Below are 25,516 nucleotides of genomic sequence, written 5' to 3' on the forward strand. Positions count from 1 at the left end.
AAAGACAAGATAGGAGAGTGGCTGGATGGCTCTTGTCTTCCTTATCCGAAAAGGCTCTAACCTTGGTGGTAGGGCTCAGATCTGCTAGAGACATATGGTGTGCTCTAGAGACAAATTTTGTAAGCCGCTCCACGGCTAAGGTGATGCAATATCGACAACAAATGCAGAATTTGAAGAAAGATGGAATGTCAATGACTGACTATCTAGGCAAGATGAGAACATATTTTGATTTGCTTGGTTCAGTGGGGTGTAGAATCTCAGAAGCTGAACAAGTGCTCCACATTCTTGGAGGACTTGGGCAGGATTATGATCCTGCTGTATGTGAAGTGACTTCCAGATCAGATCCTTAGAGTCTTGGAGACGTTAGTGCATTTCTGCTCAGCTTTGAGTCAAGAATGAAGTCAACTAGAGCCAATTCCGTTAGCTCAGATGGATCACAGCCATCATTGAATCTTGTCCAGCAGCAGTCTGGGCAGAAGAGAGAGTCTCCAAATTTCAACAACAACAGATTTGAAGCATCGAATGGAAGAGGTTTTGGAGGAAGATTTCAGAGAGGAGGAAGAGGTGGCAGAGGTTTTGGCCGAGGAAACAACAAGATTATCTGTCAGTTATGTGAGAAACCTGGCCATTCAGCAGCAAAATGTTGGCATAGGTTCGAGCAAAACTTCACACCACCTCAAATCCAGTTAAGAGGAAGTTCTCCACAGCAACACAATCAAGGATTCTTCAATCCTTCGGCTCATCTTGTGCAGTCAGTGCCTAGGTGTCCTTCAACATCATTCTCTGTTGGGACTCCATCAGAGTTCAGCTATGGATCAAATGCGTCATCCAGCTGGTATCCAGACTCAGGAGCAACGCACCATGTGTCCAATGACTTTGAGCAATCTCAACATAAGCACTGAATACACATGAGGTAAGAATCTCTTGCTTGGTAATGGATCTGCTGTTAATATTGCAAATATTGGAGAAAGTGCTTTTAAATCTCACTCAACTAAATTCTCTAGAAAGCTTCATCTCAAAAATCTTTTGCATGTACCTAATATCACCAAGAATCTACTGAGTGTTTCCAAATTTGTTCAAGACAATTCTGTCTTTTTTGAATTTCATCCAAGTTTCTGTTTTGTCAAGGACCTGAGCACCAGGGAGGTAGTGCTCAAAGGAACTCTTGAAAGGGGCCTATATCATTTCCTAGTAGATTATACTCCAATCAAGCGTGGCCCTGTCCCCTTTTCTTCATCCACTCCAAAAAGTCCAGCCGTGCATTCCCTGAGCTTGAGCAAACAATCCAGCAGTAGTTCCAGTCAAGTTTCTAGTTCAGTCTTGTCTTTATAACATAGTAGACTAGGACATCCTACTCTAGATGTTGTTAAACATGCTCTCAACAGCTGTAATATTCCTTATAATTCAATGGAAACTACTTCACTTTGCTATCCTTGTTGTGTGTCTAAAGCTCATAGATTACCATATCCACACTCTGCCTCACAACACAATGCACCTCTGGAACTTGTCCATAGTGATCTTTGGGGGCCTTCTCCAGTAAAATCTAGAAATGGATATTCTTACTATGTCTCATTTGTTGACCATTTTTCTAGATTCACCTGGATTTACTTACTCAAAAATAAAAGTGATCTCACTGCTGTTTTCAAACAGTTCAAGCTTATGAGTGAAAACCTCCTAAGATCAAGAATTGAGATTCTTCAATCAGACTGGGGAGGTGAGTATCAGGGATTAGTTCCTTTTCTGAAAGAGAGTGGGGTAGTTCATAGAGTATCCTGTCCATACACACCACAGCAAAACGGTTTGGCTGAGAGAAAGCACGTACATATTGTGGAAACTGGTCTAGCCTTGTTAGCTCAATCTTATCTTCCACAAAGATTCTGGGATGATTCATTTGTCACAACTGTTTATCTCATTAATCTTATGCCATCCAAAATCATCAATAACATTTCCCCATATGAGGCTCTTTTTCACTCCAAACCTGACTACTCAGCACTCAAAGTCTTTGGCTGTTTGTGTTTTCCTTATACTAGACCCTATAACAACCACAAACTTCAATTTAGGTCTGTTAAAGGGATTTTCCTAGGATATAGCTCCTCTCACAAAGGATATAAAGTTCTTCTGCCTGAAGGGAAGGTCATGGTGACTAGAGATGTCATCTTTGATGTAACTGTTTTTCCATTTCAAAATTCTCCATCTCCTACTGCCTCTGTTGCTCCACCACCATCATCATGTGATCATTCTTCTTCCTTGTCTCCAATCCTTGCACCTATTGTTTCCCCTCATAGAGAAAACACTGCACCAAATTACTCATCTGGTGCAGATTCTGTCAGCAGTCCCTCATCACTTTTATCACCTGATGTTCAGTCACCTGATTCCTCACCTCATGATGTCCCTCCAATCATTCCAGCAGTCACTCAGGCAACTCACTCAATGACAACCAGATCAAAATCTGAAATCTTTAAACCCAGAGTCTTCACTCTTTCTGTGTCATCTCATCTTCCTAAATCAGCTCTAGAAGCCTTACTTATTCCCTGCTGGAAATCTGCTATGTTGAGTAAATTCACTGCACTTCTTAACAATAAAACTTGGATATTAACACTTCCTTCAGGCAAGAATCTTATAGGCTGCACTTGGGTTTTCAAGATTAAGCTTCACTTGACTGGTGTATTGCTAGATATAAAGCAAGATTAGTGGCTCAAGGCTTCTCTCAACAGCCTGGTTTTGATTTTAATGAGACTTTCAGCCCTGTTGTGAAGCCTACTACAATCAGAATTATCCTTAGTCTTGCTGTGTCTCTCGGCTGGACAGTGACTCACCTTGATGTGAATAATGCCTTTCTTAATGGTGAGCTTAAGGAGGACATCTACATGAAGCAACTAGTTGGTTTTGAACAAGGGGGTCCTCACTTGGTATGCAAACTCAACAAAGCAGTATATGGACTAAAACAAGCTTCCAGAGCATGTTTCTTCACAGTTCATTCTATCCTGATCAAGCTTGACTTCTCCCAGAGTAAATCTGATGTTTCCATGTTCATTAGACATAGATGTGGGGGAGGTTATCTACTTGCTTATATATGTAGATGATATGCTCATCACATGGACTTCTCAAGACTCTATTCAGAAGGTGATATTTCAGCTTAACTCTTGTTTTTCATTAAAAGATCTTGGGGAGGTGAGCCTGTTCTTGGGGGTTGAAGTTGTCAAGACTACTGATGGAGGTCTACATCTTTGCCAATCCAACTACATCAAAAATCTTTTAAAGAAAGCTAACATGACATGAGCTAAAGGCTGTCCAACTCCAATGATTTCCACCTCAGAATTGAGCAAAAACTCTGGAGAACCAGTTTCTGATGCAAAACTCTACAGAAGCATTGTAGGAGCTCTGCAATATGCTTCTATTACCAGACCAGACATCAATTTTTCTGTCAACAAGGTGAGTCAGTACATGACTGAACCATTAGACACACATTGGAGGGTTGTGAAGAGGATCTTAAGATATCTTTCAAGGACTTTTGATTATGGAATTCAAATTAGAAAGTCTACTGGTGAGGTTTGTGCGTTCTCTGACTCAGATTGGGCAACAGACCTAGATGATAGGAGATCCTGAAGAGGTTGGCAGCGGAAGCGTGCATAAATTACCGATCACATAAATTTGATCTATTTAGCAGATTATTTAGACAAATTCTATTAGCGTAATTATCACATGTATCATGCTCATAACTTGAATTAAAATCATGCTTTAGTATATAAAATCCCTAAAACATGCATACTACGGAGTTAGCCAAATTACCTCGTTGATTTGATCAAGAATCGAAGATAGCTTGCGTCTTCTCCACGTGAAGATCTTTAGTACTCGACCTCGGATCTTCAGACTGGTGTCCCGGACTATACGCTGATATTTGTGTGGGCAAATCTCACCAACGTACTAGGACTTGAATAACGAAGACAGAAACTGGTCAAGGAGGAGACACAAATTTCGAACTCTCTCTCTCTAGAGGGGGACGAAAATTTTGATAGAAAAAAGTGTCTTTTCTGTCTCCTTTATTCTCCTATTTATATAAGTCACATATTAGGCTCAGTCAAGGATCTAAGGAAGAATTTGGATCAGGCCTCACCCAATTAGCTTTTTACTAATTAAATTGAAATAGGAAGACGTGCATAACTCATCATCGATCGAACCATATTTAACAAGGTCCTGTTCCTTCTTTCAGCCACGTTGTTCTGTTGGGGCGTGCCCGGGGCAGTCAGTTGGGATTCAATTACCGACTCCGATAAGTAGTCCAAAAATTCGGCACTGAGGTATTCACCTCCACGATTAGATCGTAGGCATTTGATATTCTTTCCATGATACTTCTCCACAAGAGTCTTAAAGTCTTTAAACTTGTCAAAAGACTGTGACTTGTGACGCATCAAATAGACATATCCAATATTCGAGAAGTCATCAATAAATGTGATGAAATATCGAAAACCACCTCTTGCCTCCGAAGACATTGGTCCACATACATCGGAATGAATGAGCTCAAGTACTTCCTTGGCCCTATTGCCCTTAGCCTTAAAAGGCCTCTTGGCCATCTTGCCTTCTAAGCATGACTCACACTCATGAAAAGGTTCCTCCTCTAGACCTTTGATAAGATCTTGTTGAACAAGAGAATGAATTCTCCTTTCATTTGCATGACCAAGTCTAAGGTGCCATAAGTACGTTTCGTTCATTGAATTGAAGATTAAGAAGAAAGGGAGTCCAGTGATTTGGGTGGACAACTTGAGTGCAATTGCACCGGCTTCTAACCCTGTCTTACATGAAAGAACTAAGCACATTGAGATAGATAGCCACTTTGTTCGAGATAAGGTTCTGAGCAGGGAGACGGAGCTGAGGCATGTTCCAACGGGCGATCAAATAGCAGATATATTCACTAAACCCTTGAGTCATCAACCCTTCGTGAAGCTGAGAGAAAGGTTGGGAATAATATCTCTAGCCTCACTCGGATTGAGGGGGTGTGTTGAAAGAGATAACAAAGTTGGTCAAGCCGTTGCATGCCAAGTTGATCAAGTTGAAAGAGATAACAAAGTTGGTCAAGCCGCTGCTAGCCAAGTTGATCAAGCCGCTGCTAACCAAGTTGATCAAGCCGCCACCTGTCGAGTTGATCAACAAGCCACGATCCATGATATCAAGTCACTGGACCGTCAAGCTGATCAAGCTGAAGTGCGTTGTGCGCAAGCCAGAACAACCACGAACTCCATGAGAGCTGAAGCTGAGAATGAGACAAAGAAGAGTAAGGAGTGTGCGGCACAAAAGGAGCCAATGATCAACCTCGCATGTGTTGAAACCGCGGACAAGCCAGCTAAGATGGAGGACCACATGTATACTTGGCGCGACGTGGTGTTGCGCGGGTTAAAGAGGAAACATGTCTTGGAGAGTTTGTTAAAGTAGATTAGTACAATATTTTATAATTTAATGCTTTTAATGACGTGAAGTCCGTGAATTAAATAACGAGTGAGATGGTTATTTGATATTCTTATGACCTAATTCGATTTGGAGTTTTGACTGTGCATTGACTGAGTTAACTTTGTTGATTACGTTACGTGGTTTTTTGAATAATCGGTGCTTGGTGAATTTAATTGTTATTTGAATGGTTGGGATTATTGCAAGGCACAAGGTAACTTAGCTTTACTAGTTTGAAATTGTAATGATGAAATCACAACTTGAATATTAATAATTCTTTTCTTTGAGGAATATTTATTGGACTCAATTCCATATTGGATCCGATAAATTAAATAAATGATACAAATCCAATCTTGTAAAATACTTATAAAGTATGAGCTACACAATTTAAATAAAATACAAGGGATCTGAGCCCAAATTAATTTAATTAAATTCTAAGATCTTCAATTGCAAAAAATTAAATCTGCAAAGATTTCTCCTCTCCCATCTTGAAGCGATTTCTCGCCTTCTCCCATAATCTGCAAAATAAAGTTCACAATTAAAACCAGTCAATCCGCCTTTAATATCTCAATCAATTTGGAAATTATTTGCCCTCTTTAATTCATTCACAATCACGGTATTTATTTCCCCAACCCTATGCTCTCTCCTACCGCCACTTTTCCATAATACTCCTTTCACAAATTAAGTTTCTCTAGAATTTGCAAGAACTCACGAGAGCAAGGCCAATCCTCTTGACTCTCACTCACTCGGTCAAGGTAATCGGCCTCGTAACTTTTCACGATTTATTCCTTCCTATAACCACACGTTTTTGCTAATTCACAAATTGTTGTTTTCTACACAATCTGCAAATCTTGCTTGAACAGGCTTCTTCATAACCAAATCCAATCGATCTTAAGGTAATCTCCCTACAACTATTCTTCGAATGGCGGAAACAACACGCTGTAAACCCTCTGTCAGAAAATCAAGGGAGGAAGTAGCGCCTATGTTTTTTTTTCTTGCACTCACAGTCTGTTATTGAAGGTATACACTTCTTCCACCCAATTCGAATTTCATACTACTACATCCATACATTCTATTAATCGAATAAATCGAAGTAACCCGAATTAAGATTCGAACATAAATAAATCAAGATCTTACCTTTAATGGGGAAACGGGGCAAATCGGGGTGGATCGAGGCAGTGACCGGTCGATTGGGGCAGTGCGACGGCGATCTGCAGCGGTGAATTGGAAATATCGTTTTCGATGTGGTCGGCGAGAGCATGAGGGAGACGGAGCTCTAATTTCTATTCAATTCGTGTCGACGGAAATTTCCTTTCTGGAGGTGTGCTTGAGTCCCATTTTTGGGAAGAAAGGAGAGAGTATTTTGTCATTCTTTTGCTTTATTTCTTTAAAATATTTGATGATTGTTAAAGTTGGAGGGTGTACGTGTGTATGACGGAGTGGGAGTATATGTTTCATTTCTATTGTTTTACCACTAATACTTTATTCCTTTTTTCCTTGTTTACTTCTTTTATTTTGGGCCAAATAATTGATTGGGTTTGTTTTAGACTTGGGCTTCTACACTATTTTTGGTTTGGGCAAATTAATAATAGTGGGCGGTATGATTATGTTTGGGCCTACGGAAATTTTGTTTGGACTAGAATGGATTAAATGTGCGTGCTGCTGCTTTTATTATTGTTGGGGCGAGAGTTAAATTATAATGTTTTATGAACTCACACTGAAGGAGAAGAAGAATTTTGAGAACGAGGACACGAGCTTGTTGAAAACGTGAGCGGCCGGCCGAAATTAAACGAAATACCTAAGTTTAAACGAAATACCTAAGTTTCTAATTGGAAAAATTTGAAATCTTATCGATAAAAATAATCGAAGTTTTAGGATGTATGCATCTTATTTATTTACTTGATTCTTTGTGTTAATAAATTTGTTATTTAAATTCTAAAGGTGAATTCTCGCAAATGAGTCAAGATCGTAAGGGAAAGAATTTAATCGAGGATTAAGCACTTGAGGTGGAAATAAGGACAATTTCCTAACTATTTTTATCGATGGGAATGAAATGCGAATATGTTTATTATGCCGTATTTTGGTTTTAATGTGCCTATCTGCAGTGGCTTTGCCATATATTATTTAAATTGAATTCGGATCCTTGTAGGGCAGCAAACCCTACTTGGATTAGTATACACCTATGGTAGATCGTGTGTCATCTTATGGGTTGACCAGTCTAGTGACTTGGATTGAGGTCACAGTGCTGGGGCATGCTTCGAGCGTACATGGTCTTGTACTATCAGCTCATGCACGTATACGAGATAACGCCACATCCACTTGTTCACCTAATTATGAGAATAGATAATATAATATAATGGTTTATTTATTAAATGTAAATAAACAAGTTTAAGACTTCTTACTAAGAAGGTTAAAGTAGGGAATCTGATGGGTTCTCAGTAGGGGGCTTGACCAGATCTAGTAAGAAGAAAAACAAGTTCACAATCTAGACAGACATTGGCTACCTATTGGTATGGTTGCAGTGTTTGTGATAATTCTCTCTTTGCTACCTAGTTGAAGACCGTTTGTGCTTGATTTTTATGGATATAAGATGTATGAATTGTTTTGTGGTTTTCCGCAATTTCATGATATTTTACATGTTCATATTATTGGTGTTTGTTCTCAGCTTGAACGAAATGTGTTTACAACTTGGGATATTTATAGTGCAATTCTTAAGTCAAAGCAACATAATTCTGATGTATATGTGGAATGGAAAAAGAGACTCGATACTGATCAGTTGGCTGGTGATCTGAAATTGATCCTCACTGAGGATCGTCTTTCTGCCTTTCATTCATCAGACAAGGATAGAGAATCTTGTGATCGGTGGCATGCTGCGAGTAGTCATGTCAAGCAGTTTTTGTTGGCCTCGGTCAGCAATGCTCTTGGCTGGATTGACAAGCTCGACCGACCATTGATACAAGTGTAACACCCCTTACTCGTTTTGCAAAAACGAATAATTGGTGTCAAATTTTTGATACGCTCAACCTCTTATTAAGAACCTGACTTTCTATCTGCATGTTTTTTTATTGAGACATAACCAGACACACACTAATACATACTTACCAACACGCTACAACAAAAATAATCTATCCAACTATCCATATTTATAAAACCTCAACTAAGCATGCCACATATAGTACTTCAACTTTATCGACAAAAGAGATAGTGACTTGATACGCGCAGCTGCCCAACTAGCGAGATCTCTCGCTACTATACTCTGCAAAGGGAGAAGAAAGGGGAGTGAGCTTAATCTAGTAGTGTAATCGCATTCCAAAATATAATCCCTAAGATTTCAACTTATAATGCTATTACAAAACAATCACTTTATTACCTGGAATGTTGTATACATCTATTCATATTTACCTCCCAATCTGATATCAATCAATATTACCAATTTTTATAATAAAAATTCTGTCAAATCATGTAACAAACATAATCATAACAATCGAACTATACTTTCGATATTAACATGTTACCTGTCAGATTCATCACCATATAACATATCATCCTCCTGTCAACTTTATCACATTCTTTCATTAATCAATAGAGCATTTACCTTGAGTCATTCATAACATACCCCCAAAGAATACCCTCAAATCGAACAACTAATAGATACTTATTTTCAAAACACAAATTACTTTCAACAACAATGTGTCACCTATTATCCAAATTAATACATGTCGCAATTATAGTACAATATTACATAATACTCTCACAACTTATCACTTTATCGATCAATCAACACAATATACAGCTTTTGAAAATAATCGCTATACTTTGGATCGTTTTAGGCACATAGCTTCTTTGAGTCACACACACACACACACACACACACACACACACACACACACACACATATATATATATATATAATATAACACATATATCATAGTATAACACATCATTCATCAGTCAAAGCAATATACATACTTTGAGATAATCATAATCATTTAATAAATGTCAAAGCACAACTATTATTTCTCAAATAGATAACACATTCAACCCCAAGTAAGTTTTGCTTAGTGGTGGACACGGGTACATGGACACTATAAGTAGCCCGATGAGGGCATCTGTCATATACATCTTGATCAGATACTATCAGATGTTGTACATCTCTCATATAGCCTATCGTAAGGCATCTGTCATATATTACCCGTATATGGCACATATCATCTATCAACATATCATATAGACAATCGCTTCGGTTTTCCAGAAGACGAATGATCAAACATGTGTACAGTACTGCTGTCCTATGCATGCCAACTATACCCTGTGACTCACTGAAGAAATGAGGCATAACGCATATATTCACATCTTTTATCACATTGCTCAACACATAAAAGCATTTAAATTACTTTGCATATCATAGGCATATTCACAATTTCAATATATGAAACCAACAATCTCCACCATCTTACCTTTCAATATACTGTTCCTATTCCTGTCAAATCCACATTAAATTATACAGCCCACAAAAACTTTGATCACTATTCAACTATTCCACAATATCACATAGACTTAGAGAAGTCTCATATTTCCCACAATTATATTTAAGCTCCATTGCATAAGCAAACAAATCATAAAAGCACATAACAATATTATTTATCAAAGTTAAAAACATTAAATTCTAGAATACGAGTACACTACCTGTCCATGTCAATAAAACCCCTTTGTTACTTGCAATTGAATCTGGTTCGCCTATTTTTAAATAAACACACATTTAACACTCAAATACGTTTAGTCTTCATATTGTGCTATTTCCTGTCAATTTGTCGAATAATTTCCATATCGAATTATTTGAAAAGAAATCATGATTCTTTGATTTTCTAATAAAAAAAACAATTTTCATCTTGGTTCATTTTTGAGATGTTACAACAAGAGCCCAAATGGTTTGATGGGGTGTCCACCAAGTGTCTTATGAGATCGGTGGTGAACACATTGAGGAAATCTATCTTGAAGGAAGACCAAAACATGAGCGACTATGTCGTGGAAATGATGGATTGTTTTGATAGACTTAAATGTTGGGCGGGAAGATAAGCACGGAAACCCAACAACTCATGATCCTCGATGGTCTTCCAAAGAGCTATGAAAATGTAAAGAATGAGATTTTATACACTTTTTGGCCAACATCTCTTCTAGTACTCTTCAGCAAGATTATTGATGTCCAAATCAAGATGAGAAAGATGCAAAGAAATGCGATAGAGAACTCTTTTGACCTAGGACGTGAGTCTGACATGACAGAAAATTCAAGTCTAGTTCATATGAAAGGGAAAAAGATCTAATTTCGATATTGCCATAGCACTTTTGTGTTTTTGAATAGTTGCTTATATTTACGGTTGTTGAATAGTTTTTTATATTTTGGGTATTATTTTTGATGGCACATTGGATTATTGGTTTGGAATTTTTATTCCTAGATTATCAGCTATTGTTTTGAAATACCAATATCATTTTATAATGTTTGCATTATTAAAAAAATGAATTTTGATTATCCAATTAATAATGACAACGAATAAAACCAAATTTAATATCAAAATATTTACTGGTCAACAAGAATATACACAAGTAAATATTTTGATATTAAATTTGGTTTCATTCGATGTCATTAGTAATTGGATAATCAAAATTCATTTTCCAATAATGAAAAATTTATGAAACGTTATTAATTTTTCAAAACAGTAATTGATAATCTAGGAATAAAAATTCCAAACCAATAATCAAATGTGACATAAAAAGCAATATCCAAAATATCAAAAACTAAAATTCAACAATAGTAAATATGAGCAAAATAAACTCCCATTTCAAAAACACAAAAGTGTTATGGCTATATTAAAATTAAACCTTTATCCTCTTCGTATGAACTTGACTTAAACTTTCTGCCATGTCGGACATGCGTCCTAGGTTAGAAGAGTTCTTTGTCATATTTCTTTGCATTTTCTTCAGCTTGATTTGGGCATCAATAATCTTGCTAAAGAGTACTAGAAGAGATGTTGGTCGAAAAGTGTACAAAATCTTTACATTTTCATAGCTCTTTGGAAGACCATCGAGGATCATGAGTTGTTGGGTTTCCGTGCTTATCTTCCCACCCAACGTTTCAAGTCTATCAAAACCATCCATCATTTCCACGACATAGTCGCTCATGTTATGGTCTTCCTGCAAGACAGTTTTCCTCAATGTGTTCACCACCGATCTCATAAGACACTTGGTGGACACCCATCAAACCATTTGGGCTCTTGTATCAACGGCCGGTCGGGCTTGTCAATCCAGCAAGAACATTGCTGATCGAGGCCAACAAAAACTGTTTGACATGACTACTGGCAGCATGCCACCGATCACAAGCTTCTCTATCCTTGTCTGATGAATGAAAGGCAGAAGGACGATCTTTAGTGAGGATCAATTTTAGATCACCAGCCAACCGACCAGTATCGAGTCTCTTTTTCCATTCCACATATTCCTTTGATTTAAGAATTACACTATAAATGTCCCAAGTTGTAAGCACATGTCGTTCAAGCTGAGAACAAACACCAATAATATGAACATGTAAAATATAATGAAATTACAGAAAACCACAAAACAATTCATACATCTTATCCATAAAAATCAAGCACAAACGGTCTTCAACTAGGAAGCAATGTCATATTCATGTAAGAAATTCATTAGGTTTACTGGCCACAATATCGTCAGATAGTCCAGAGACCACAAAAATGGCATGACTGACTAATACTGCTAAAACGTTTTAACCATAAAATTAAGCACTAAGGATTCCTTACTTATGCGTGAACTCCTCTAAAGAAAGGTCGAATCGGACAAGCAACTCCTCCTATAGCTCTCTCCAAGCATTATTAAAATACAAGTGTTTATAATTTCAAAGCAATATTGCTCCGTCAGATAGTCCAGAGACCACAAAAATGGCATGACTGACTAATATTGCTAAAGCGTTTTAACCATAAAATTAAACACTAAGGATTACTTACTTATGTGTAAACTCCTCTGAAGAAAGGTCGAACCGGACAAAAAACTCCTCCTATAGCTCTCTCCAAGCATCATTAAAATACGTACAAGTCTTTATAATTTAGCAGCAATATTGCTCTGGTAAAGACCAGTCGCGATATTACTGAAAAACTAATTTTACCGATTTTAATAACCTTTATGGAGAGAAATCTAAACATACAAAGTGGTAATGTTCCTCCCGTAAACACAGGTCGGTCACTACTTCGTACTTAGATCAATTTTATGGATGCCATATACAAACATGTTGTAATTATCGCTTTATATTTTGGAGTTTGAGGTTTTACTGTTCAATTATCACTTAAGCAGCAGACATCAACATTCAAAGGATAACTAAACATGTACCCCCTTGAAGGGAGGATTTTTTGCACGTGTGTCGTATGCACGTGTTCCTCCTTTCAACAAGATTTATAATTTCCCACAAATGCAACAAATATTACGAAGTATAAGCGGCAAGAGCGGGGTCGAACCACAGAGACTAGGGACCTACTCGAGATTGTTTCTACGACACAAACGGAGAAGTGATCAGCTGCTGCCACGCAACGAGAGGGTTGAGTTTTAACTACTAGACTTGGGAAATTAAACCTAATCTATTCTATCTACTGGGTCCAAAGAATGGAAATTGCTTGAAATATAAATGCATGCATGATTCGAAACTGAATTTAACTTTGGAACATTCACCGAATTTCCTGGGTCAAGCAAATAAGTTTCCTAAAGCAGCCAGACAGCAGAGCGTAAGAAAAACAACAGAACAGATTTTCCTAAATAGCTACTGACAAGAAAGCTGCAACTAACAAACTAAAGCAGCTCTGATTCTAACTACCAGCAAACTTCATCTTCTTCATGAATCCAACGGGAAATACAGAACAAAATAGAGCATTAAACACCATGAAAACAGAGCAATCTCGGATCTAAATTTAAACATGAAATTAAAACCTAAACTAACAGATCTACGCTACTAGGTCTAGCAGATGCGAGATCGAATAGTAAACAGCCATAATCATGCAGAATAGAAACAGAGAACTTCAGATCCACCAACACAAATTCAGATCCACCACAATCCAACATCGAAAACGAAACGTAAACATGAAATTCAAGCTAGAACTGCCAGATCTACTCTCCTGGACCAAGCAGAAAGCGGAATAAACACAGATTAGCCTTGCATGCACCACCTAAACTAACAGATCTCAGAAATCAAGCACGTGAATAACTAGATCTAAACCTCTAAACATACTGGAAATCATGTAAACATCATGGATCTAAACATTTAAGCCACCAATTGCGAAAAGCATCCAAGAAACATGAGTAAATAGCATCATCAACATGAAAATAAACACCAAAGCTTCATAAAACCAGAAATAGGTCGAGATCCAAAGGCGGAGTCGTCAATTCCACCGTCGAAACCATTGAACTAAGCTAAGAAATCAGCAACTAAACTAAACTAAGCTAAGAAAGTGGTGGCGTTAAGCGCCTATGAGAGTTTTCTACCTAAACTACGAGAATGGTAGCGTTAAGCGCTACCGAGAACTTCCTACCTAACTACCATAGCGTTGAGCGCTCCCTTCTTCATTCATGTTGGTCCCTTTATATATGGAGGCTTCAAGCTCGAATCCCTAGGGTATGCTCTTCATGATTTGACGTTTGTACCCTTAAAATATGATCTTTTAAATCTGCTCATTTCTTCACCTTTTCTGTTCCATTTTCCCCACCCCGGGTAATTTGTGTGCGTTCCTAGGTCCGGCAGCATCTGCTCCTTGACCTAGTGGATTTTTGACACTTTTTACTCCTTTTCTGTTCATTTAGCATCTGCTCGGTCAATTTGCAGCATCTACTTCACCCAGCCAATATCTGCACACTTAATCTCAAATTTGCGCATTATCTCCCCAAAAAGGCATGTAATATCACCAAAAACCAATGCATGAAACGAGCCTTATCACCCCTCCGTCCGGTATTAGGAGTCCCAGTTGAGTTGGGTGCGGATTTTAAGAAATGTTAATAATTGAAGTGTGTGATAATGGAATGTGGGACCCATTTGCGTTATTGTTTGCTTTATTCTTTGAATGTGTTTTTACTTGTGATTTTTAGTATTTTATTTTATAATATTTTTATTTCACTTTTTATGCAAATGTCTAACCGAGACTCCTAATGTCGGAAGGATGAAAATGGTAAACTGGGACTCCTAATGCCGGACGGAGGGAGTACTAGCTATGCATGCAAGTTTCTAAGGCATTGAAAGCACATTAACCATAACACACAACAAGTACATAGGCGATGCGTAAGTTACACTAGATTTTAACAAATAAAATCACAACTCAAACGATTAAATATCCATCAATCATCATAGAACATGTAAAGTTTCATAGTAATCGACACCTTCCTTTTGGGTATACCCCTTAACCACTAGTCTTGCCTTAAAGACTTTAACTCGTCCATCGGGTCCACGTTTACGCTTATATATCCACTTGCTCCCAATGGCAGTACAGCCTTCGGGTAGGACAGACAAATCGTAGACGTCTTTGTCTATCATATATTGTAGTTCTGAATCCATTGCTTTTACCCACTCGCAATGATCCACATTTGCCAGCGCCTCCGCAAAGTTCCAGAGATCTAATACATTGCTGTCCGAGGAGTGATCCATGGATTCCCCCAAACCAATGTATATATCCGGCTCATGCGAGACCCTCCCACTGCGGCGCGACACTACAATACTTGGAGTAGAAGTTGAAGTTTCGTGAATTGTTTGTACACTTGGTACTTGTTCTTTGTTAATGGAACTTGTGACAGAAGTTAGCTCCTCAAGAGCCACTTCACTGCTGGGTTTATGATTCATTACATAGTCTTCCTCTAAGAATGTGGCGTGAGTGATCACAATAACTTTCTTATCTCGGAGACCAAAGAATTCATAACCTTTCTTCCCTCTGGGGTACACTATAAACAAACATACCTCCGTCCTTGATCCTAGCTTAGTTGGATCATTTTCCAATACACAACCCCAAATCTTCAGATGTGCTAGATTGGGCTTGCGCCCAATCCACAACTCATAAGGAGTAGTAGGTACGGATTTTGACGGTAGATTGTCTAATATATGGCTTGCAGAAAGCAAGACATGTCCCCAAAACGAAATAGGTAGCCGTGCATAACTCATCATCGATCGGACCATGTTTAACAAGGTCCTGTTCCTTCTTTCAGCCACGCCGTTCTGCTGGGGCGTGCCCGGCGCAGTCAGTTGGGATTCAATTCCCGACTCCGATAAGTAGTTCAAAAACTCGGCACTGAGGTATTCACCTCCACGATCAGATCGCAGGCATTTGATACTCTTACCATGGTACTTTTCCACTTGAGCCTTAAAGTTCTTGAACTTGTCAAAAGACTCTGACTTATGGATCATCAAATAGACATATCCAATTTTCGAGAAGTCATCAATGAATGTGATGAAGTATCGAAAACCACCTCTTGCTTCAGTAGACATTGGTCCACATATATCGGAATGAACGAGTTCAAGTACTTCCTTGGCCCTATTGCCCTTAGCCTGAAAAGGCCTCTTGGTCATCTTGCCTTTTAAGCATGACTCACACTTATGAAAAGGTTCCTCCTCTAGACCTTTAATTAGATCTTGTTGAACAAGAGAATGAATCCTCATTTCATTAGCATGACCAAGTCTAAGGTGTCATAAGTACGTTTCGTTCATTGAACTTGAAGGTTCCTTTCGTTTCTTTGAAATTTTCGATGTTGTATTGAGTTTTGATTTGCGATTATTAAACTGTGTAGATGTGATTGTGTACAGATCATTTTCCATGATACCACGACAGATATAAGAGCCATCTTTCTTAATAACGCAGTTGTCATTAAAAGAAATTGAATATCCATTAAAAACTAATTTAGAAACTGAAATTAAATTTCTTCTAAAAGAAGGTATCAGCAAAACATTCTTCAAAATAAAAAATCTATCACTACTAAAACGCAAATAAACGTCTCCCACTGCAACGACCGCCACTTTTGTAGCGTCGCCCAGCTGGACTTCGATCTCACGATCATGTAGCCGTCTTGTCACCTGCATTAAGTCAGGATCAAAACAAATATGATTAGTGGCTCCCGTGTTAATTACCCAAGTGGCTTCCAATGCCCCTTTTCTCCACACTTGAAACACTTTCCCGTGGGCTTCTTGTTTGCCCTCTTTTTCTTCTTTCCCTTAGCCACTTTGCCTGATTCTAAGTTCGGTGTCTGCCTTTTTCCTTTGTTAAGCTTGAAGACAGAGGAACGAGGCGTTGAAGTCATCATGACCGCCTTAGCTTGGACCATAAGGTCATCTGCCGACTAAAGTTCAGTCAACAGCTCTGCCAAGGTGTAGTTCCTTTTGTTCATCTCGAAATTGAGCTTGAACTGTTGGAAGGTAGGGGGAAGACCTCATGACCCATCATATCGAGGACATGGTCCCTCACAGACGAGCCTTCCTTCATCGTCTTCGACATGATACTCCGAAAGGCTTGAGACTTTGCCATTCGATTCTTATGTGTGCCATGATGGCTTGACCATAACCGCCGGGGGTTATTGACTGGTGCACTAGCCAGTGGGAGCTGAAGAGACACGACGCACCTGGACATGCTACACGACGGGATACACCATGGACCGTCGGGGTCCATCGGGGACCTTTTGTCTCCCGTTATGCGTCGGGTGTCCAGCGGGGATCTTTTGACTCCCGTTGTGAGTCGGGGTCCAGCGGGGACCTTTTGTCTCCCGTCATGCGTCGGGGTCCAGCGAGACCATGACGTGGACCGTACCCGTCGGGGATAGCGTGGAGTTTGGGGTGGTCTAAAAAGAACAGGCCAAAGACCACCCAAAGACCAATTGCCAAGATCCAAGGCACAAGGCACCAGGCACCCGGTACCTGGTGTATGGTGCACGGGGCACGGGACACGGGTCACGGGTCACGGCTCGCGGGCGGGCGGCGGCGGCGCGCGCCTGTGCCTGCGTGTGGGCTTTGTCACCCGTCTTATTCCACGATAATTATTACACATAATAATTCTTCTGATTAAATACTTCATCAAAGAAGTCTATCATCCCCGATGTGGGATAATTAACACTTAGTTAATTAATCCCTTAGTCTTTTCACATAGCTCATTTCTAGCTTTATTGTGACCAACTTTAATATATTATTTCTCATTCACCGGGAATCGGATTTGAGAAAATGAATATACTACGGTCATCTACTCGGAACGTAGATCGACGTTATTGCATTTAATTTCACAAAATTAAATGTCTTGTAATATTTATTATTAGTCAAAAATCATTTGACCAAGCAAAATTCCAACAATCCCCCACATGAGTGGAAATTGCCAAATGTATATGTATGCAGACACAAGCTCAACCCTCAAGAGGTCTGTAAGCATAAGGATAGGTAGTTTTTTGCTTTCAACCATCCATAGTCAACACCATCGGATACACATGCAGACTAGTAGCGCGATGCTTTGAACTATTCCTTCACGGCGTGCACCGAGACAATGATGTTAACACTTAAACACCTCAACCTCATCCGTTCTCACGTTTTGTGTCCATTTCAGGCCTTGGACACCACTTTGGATTCATAAGTGTATAGTTTGAAGCGGCCCCACTTCACACTTACATAGGTGATTCCTCGTTAAGTATCTTGTCATACTTAGTCTCCTTGAGAACTTCATCTCAACGAGATCCTTTAGGAATCATTAAAAGTCATAGACTTAACCTCACCACTAGGCAAGTTTTTCAAACACTCTATTGCTCTCTAGGGAATAGATATAGATGAGTGTTTCACACGAACTCTCATACCTTAGTTTTCCCATTGAACCAAGTTCTTGGGATCTCCAGTCATCATGGTTGGGTTACCACTATGACAATTCTCGAGTTTGTGGATTTCAAACTCATTCCCTCTAGCAATTTATTCATTTGATCACGATTTAACCCTTTGGTTAGCGGATCCGCTAGATTATCCAATGACTTCACGTAGTCAATTGTAATCACCTCTGTTGTGATCAAATGTCTCACGGTATTGTGTCGAGACTTACCATTGTACAAGCCACTGTTTGCCCTCCCAATAGCGGCTTGGCTATCACAGTGAATTAACACTGGAGGCACGGACTTTGACCAACATGGAATATCTTCAAGGAAGTTTTTAAGCCATTCGGCTTCTTCCGCGGATTTATCTAAAGCTATGAATTCAGATTCCATGGTGGATCGGGCTATACATGTCTGTTTCGTGGATTTCCACGAGACAGCACCACCCCCAATAGTAAAGACATATTCACTTGTTGAAAGTGAGTCTTTGTTATCGGATATCCAATTTGCATCGCAGTACCCTTCAAGTACCGGGGGGTATCTCGAAAAGTGTAGCCCATGATTTTGAGTATACTTGAGATATTTCAAAACTCTTACAAGAGCTTTCCAATGCTCTTTGCTTGGATTGTTCGTATAACGACTCAACTTGTTCACGGCGCAAGCAATATCAGGTCGAGTGCAATTAGTAAGATACATAATGCATCCAATGACCCGTGCATAATCTTCTTGTGCAACGGGCTCACCTCTGTTCTTGCTCAAGTGAACATTGAGCTCTATAGGCGTCTTAGCCGGGATGCCATCATAGGCATTGAATCTCTTTAATACTTTCTCAACATAATGAGATTGTGTTAAGGTGATTCCTTCAGATGTTCTTAGAATTTTCATTCGAAGAATTACATCGGCTAGACCCATATCCTTCATGTCGAAGTTTTTCTTCAACATGGCTTTCGTGTCGTTAATCACTTGGGTGTTACTACCCATGATTAACATATCATCAACGTAGAGACACACTATAACGTATCCATTATCAGTGTTCTTAATGTAGACACATTTGTCACATTCGTTGATTTTAAATCCATTTGATAACATCACGTTATCAAATTTCAAGTGCCACTGCAATGGCGCTTGTTTCAATCCATAGAGGGATTTAACCAGCTTGCATATCTTTTTCTCTTGTCCAGGTACTACAAAACCTTCAGGTTGTTCCATATAGATTTCATCTTCAAGGTCACCATTTAGAAACGCAGTCTTAACATCCATTTGATGAATCTCAAGATTGTGCACAGCAGCAATCGCGAGAAGCACTCGAATTGATGTAATCCTCGTTACAGGTGAGTATGTATCGAAGAAATCGTATCCTTCCTTTTGTTTAAAGCCTTTGACTACCAGTCGAGCTTTATACTTGTCCACTGTTCCATCGGCCTTAAACTTTCTTTTAAGGAACCATTTGCATACTAAAGGTTTAACACCTTCAGGTAGATCAACCAACACCCACGTGTGGTTTAGAAAAATTGACTCAATTTCGCTTTGAACAGCTTCTTTCCAATGCAACCCGTCTGGGCCAGCAAAGGCTACTTTTATCGATGTTGGTTCTTCATCCAACATGAATGCAATGTAGTCAGGACCAAATGTCTTTGGTGTTCTGACCCTGCTACCACGTCTTGGTACCGCATCGTTTGGATCAGGCCGTGTTCGCTTGCGCGATTCTGGCTCTTCATCCGCTGATTTAGAACTAGTGGCTTCATCCTCAATTCGTCTTAGAATTGGGTACAATATTTTCCTTGTCTTTGCGAGGAAATATGTTTTCAAGAAATACAACATTTCTTGACTCGATTGTTGTTCCCACGGTCACGGTCGGTATTTCAGACTTGTGGACAACAAATCAATATGCACTACTATTAAGTGCATACCCAATGAAGATGCAGTCAACCGTTTTAGGACCGATTGTAACTTCTTTGGGCGGAGGAACCATCACCTTAGCCAAACACCCCCACACTTTGAGGTATTTGTAGGATGACTTCCTTCCCTTCCACAACTCATAAGTAGTAACGTCCTTACCTTTGAGTGGGATTTTGTTTAGGATGTAGTTGGCTGTCAAAACAGCTTCTCCCCACATGGCATCCCCGAACTGATCAGTAATGCATTCTTCATCTCTTTGAGAGTTCGATTCTTGCGTTCTGCAGTCGTTTGGTGAATTATACCACTTGCGTTGCATAATTCCTCAAACGGGGCTACGTATTCACCTCCTCTATCACTTCGAATCATTTTGATTTTACATCCAAGTTGATTCTCGACTTCGTTCTTATAATTTTTGAACGCTTCTATTGCTTCATCTTTACTTCTTAAAAGATAGACATAACAATATCTTGTGCAATCATCTATGAATATGATAAAGTATTTTTTACCACCTCTCGTTTGCACCAATTTTAAGTCACATACGCCCGTGTGAATTAATTCAAGGGGTTTCGTGTTCCGTTCAACCGAATGAAACGGTAACTTAGTCATTTTTGCCTCAAGATAAGTTTCACATTTGTTTTGAGTTTCTACTTCATTTGCATTTAGTAAATCTAAACTTACTAATCTTTTAATGGCATTTTGATTTACATGTCCTAATCTATTGTGCCACAAGTTAGAACACTCAGCCAAGTAAGAAGAAGTAGATGCATTCATATTATTAGCCAACGGCTTAGGGACATGGCGTACAACTACACTAAGCTTGAAAAGTACGTCGGTTACAAAGCCTTTTCCGAGTGACTTCCCAAACTTGTACAAAGAAAACCTATCAGATTCAAATACAAGTTTAAACCCCTTATTCACTAGTATTGATCCTAAAACTAGGTTCTTCCGGATGTCCGGGACGTGCAACACATCCTTCAAAGTGATGGTGACGCCGGACGTCATCATGAGAATCACGTCTCCAATGCCGAGGACTTGAGACGAGGCTTGATTCCCCATATTGATCTTCCTCCCTTCAACAGCGGTGTACGAGGCAAACTTGCTCTTATCGGCACAAACGTGGGCAGTAGCTCCAGTGTCGATATACCAGCCACCTTTGTTATCAACAAGGTTGACTTCTTCCGTGACCACATCAACAAGGTCACTTTCATCCCAGTCCTTGAATTCTTTTTCAACAACGTGGGCAGCCGACTTCTTCTTCGGCTTGCAGCAGTCCTTGGAAAAGTGGCCAGGTTTGCCACAGCTGTAGCAGTTGCCTTCAACTTTCCTCGCAGGCTGCTTCTTCTTGCCCTTGTCCTTTGCAATTGGACGGGAGCGTTTGTTGGAGGGACCGCTCCCCTCCAACAGATTGGCCTTTGCAACAGGTGGGCCATGGCCCTTAGCCAAACCATCGCGTTTGCGCACGTCTGACTCGATGCGCAACTTCACGATCAAGTCTTCAAGATTCATATCCTTTCGCTTGTGCTTAAGGTAGCTCTTGAAGTCCTTCCAGCCGGGTGGAAGTTTTTCAATGACCGTGCCGCCGTGAAAGCTTCAGGCAGGGCCATTCCCTCTGCGGCGAGGTCGTGGATGATGAACTGGAACTCTTGCACTTGGTCCATGATTGGTCGGGAGTCGACCATTTTGTAGTCCAAGTACTTAGCTATTACAAATTTCTTAGTACCCGCATCATCACTACGGTACTTCTTATCTAGCATTTCCCACACTTGTTTTGATGTGGGAATAGTACAATACACGTTATAGAGACTATCATCTAAAGCACTTAAAATAAAGTTTTTACGAAGATAGTCTCCTATGCGCCAAGCGTCATACTCGACGTACATCTCGACACGTGCCTCATCCTCGCTTGGCGGGGTTGGCTCGTTCTCCTTGAGGAAGTTAATGACGCCCAACGTTGTTAGGTAGAACAACATTTTCTATTGCCATCTCTTGAAGTCCGTTCCAGTGAACTTTGACGGCTTCTCAGCGGGTGGCATCATCCTTGGTGCCATTGGTGCCGAGCTTGTTTCATGGAATGGACCAAATCCATTGCCCCCGTAGGAGCTAACAATTGGTTGGCGCACAGTACCCCCCACAGTTGCGTGGAGCATGGAGGCCCCCGCATTTGTGCCGACCCCAAAGGATCCAGCTCCCGTACCGACCCCGATGGATCCAGCACCCGTGCCGACCCCACTGGATCCAGCACCCGTGCCGACCCCGAAGGATCCAGCACCCGTGCCGACCCCGAAGGGTCCAACACCCGTGCCGACCCCGAAGGGTCCAACACCCGTGCTGCCCCCGAAGGAGCTATCACCCATGCCGACCCCAAAGGGTCCAGCACCCGTGCCGACCCGGGAGGGTCCAGCACCCGTGCTGTGCCCGAAGGCCCCGACACTTGACCCAATGAAGGATCCAATGGAACCACTGAAAGTGGAACCGACCGACCCACTCGAGGTGAATCCAGAAACCGTCCCAAATGGGTCGTCAAACACCCAAGGGGCTGTTGATGAAGAGGTTGAGAAGCCAGGAGTCAGAATCATCGTTATGTCCGACGACGTGTTGACGGGAGCGACGGGGGACACGGTGGATGGAACGGTGGCAGCGGCGGTAGACGGGTCAGTCGACATCTCCAAGCAAAGGTGTTGATTTCAGTTTAGTTGGTGTGTGTAAAGTCCTTTAGTGGCAAGAATATCTCGTCTTGCGATTGTTGTCGAAATGAGATACAAGTCTTGCCGGACGAAAATTACAATGAAAATAAACAAAGGAAAATTACACGGAAAAACTGAAACAATTACACGGGGAAAATATCTGTGGAAAGCGGTAAGCCGAGTCGAGGAGTCCTCTTTCCGCAAGACGAGATACGCCCCGGTAGTGCTCTCGGTTTAGCGTGTTGTCCCCAAAGATAAAACGGTTCGTCTCTGAAGTAGGAGCACCGCTAGCAACAGAGCTCTGGCGAACGGGAGTAAGGCGGGGGCAGAGCTTCGACGGGAAGATATGCAGAGAGGGAGAGAGCGTGTATGCAGGAATGCTTGTGTATTCTATGTCTAGAATGCAATGGATGCATGCCTATTTATAGGCCAAGTTCACCTGCAGGGCATTGATGGAGTCAACAGCCATTATGTGTGCTATGATGGCTTGACCGTAACCGCCGGAGGTTATTGACTGGTGCACTAGCTAGTGGGAGCTGAAGAGACACGACACACCTGGACATGCTACACGACGGGATACACCATGGACCGTCGGGGTCCATCGGAGACCTTTTGACTCCCGTTGTGAGTCGGGGTCCAGCGGGACCATGACATGGACCAGACCCGTCGGGGATAGCGTGGAGTTTGGGGTGGTCTAAAAAGAACAAGCGGGGCTCGAACCACGCACAACGACCAGCTCCAAAGAACAGCCCAAAGACCAATTGCCAAGGCACAAGGCACCAGGCACCCGGTGCACGGGACACGGGACGCGGCTCGCGGGCGGGCGGCGGCGCGCTCGTGTGGGCTCTATCACCCGTCTTATTCCACGATAATTATTACACATAATAATTCATCTGATTAAATATTTCATCAAAGAAGTCTATCATCCCCGATGTGGGATAATTAACACTTAGTTAATTAATCCCTTAGTCTTTTCACACAGCTCATTTCTAGCTTTATTGTGACCAACTTTAATATATTATTTCTCACTCACCGGGAATCGGATTTGAGAAAATGAATATACTACGGTCATCTACTCGGAACGTAGATCGACGTTATTGCATTTAATTTCACAAAATTAGATGTCTTGTAATATTTATTATTAGTCAAAAATCATTTGACCAAGTACGATTCCAACATATACAACTTAAGGAAGGAAATATAAGGATGTAATCAAATGCAAACTCTAAATATTGTACAAAATCTAAACTATGACATGGATCGTTAGAAAATATCAATAGATGACAACTAACAGCAACAAAAAATGTCAAAACAGTGTCAACGGTTGATGTTGTATTGACAATGTGTTGACTTTTTTGTTGTCGTAATTTTGTCATCTGTTGATATTTTCTAATGGTCCAGATCATAATTTGAGAATTTGTACAACATATAGAGTTTGTATTTTATCACTATCCATGAAGGATATGTGTCATTATTGCTGGCTCCTTGCATGTTCGTTTGTTGTGGTAAAAATTGTTGGGGATGTATCAAAGATCCCGTTCCCGATGCTCTCATAGGATGGTTTACGATAGTTTATCAAGAATAATTTCACAAAATACTAGTATTTAATTCTAGGACGCATGTTGATAGACAACAAATCAAATATAGATCCTAAGTATGTTGCTACAGACTATGGAGTATCTTTTATTGTCAATCTTCTTTTTGAAGACGATATGCTATGAAGAAGCTCAAATGTGGTATTTTTAATAGTACTCATTATTACTACTTTATTAAAAAGTCAAAGGTTTTTTTAGATATATTTGCATAGATCAAAATATCAAATTACAATTAAAAATTAAAAAAACATGCTTTTCTACATCAATTACAAAAATAAATATACAAAACTATGTTTTTTTAACATTTGGATGTATATGACTTTTACCCATAAATTAAAATTAAATTATTGTTGAAAACTATTTTCACAATTAAGTCAAAATAATCCATTCGTTCCATTCTAGGTGATATATTTTTTTAATGTCTCATTCTCATTGATATATTTTCTAAACTAGAACTGTATAAAATCTTGTGTCAAACATAAAAATGCTCCACTTAAAATAAGACATGATAAAATAAAAAATCATCACTTTAAATCTCATATACTAAAATGTTTATCTCATCAATCACATCGAAGTCCTCTGTTTGACTATTTTTAATCAATATTTTGCATCAAAGAAACTTTAAAATTTTGGTCACCATAAATTTTACCACAACTTCATTTGTAAAAACTTGAAAAGTTGAATACTTACTTGCTAGTTAAAAAGTATGACCTAAATAAATAATACTTCATCCATCTCATCGTAATTGAAAATATTTTTCCATGAAATTTAGGGCATCCACAATGCAGACCCGTTCTGGGCGGCTGCCCGATGGCTGCATTGCACCCCCTCGATCGCCGTCTGGGACCGGCCGCTCGCCTACACGCCGGCTGGATCGCCGATCGCCTGGCTACCCATGCGGTTACATTGCAGCAGCCCTAGCCGCCCCACTTCTTATTTATTTATTTATTTATTTATTATTTTCTTTATTTATTAATACTCACCTTTCACTTATAAATACCATCATCTACTTCGCACTTTTCACACCTCACTCTCTCTTCACACACT

At 40.0% G+C, this 25,516-nt stretch overlaps 2 long non-coding RNA genes across 2 annotated transcripts; one reads left to right on the forward strand and one right to left on the reverse strand.

Moving 5' to 3' along the window:
* Positions 1-5,753: 5,753 nt before the first annotated feature.
* LOC121741283 lies at positions 5,754-7,374 on the reverse strand. The gene is made up of 2 exons (XR_006037824.1): positions 6,577-7,374; positions 5,754-5,957 (listed from the first exon to the last, which is right to left on the reverse strand). It is a non-coding gene; the product is annotated as an uncharacterized LOC121741283 (long non-coding RNA).
* On the forward strand, positions 5,965-6,943 carry LOC121741282. Its single transcript, XR_006037823.1, has 2 exons — positions 5,965-6,194; positions 6,303-6,943. It is a non-coding gene; the product is annotated as an uncharacterized LOC121741282 (long non-coding RNA).
* Positions 7,375-25,516: the final 18,142 nt, after the last annotated feature.

The sequence above is a fragment of the Salvia splendens genome, chromosome 7 (assembly GCF_004379255.2).
Source record: "Salvia splendens isolate huo1 chromosome 7, SspV2, whole genome shotgun sequence".
NCBI lineage: Eukaryota > Viridiplantae > Streptophyta > Magnoliopsida > Lamiales > Lamiaceae > Salvia > Salvia splendens.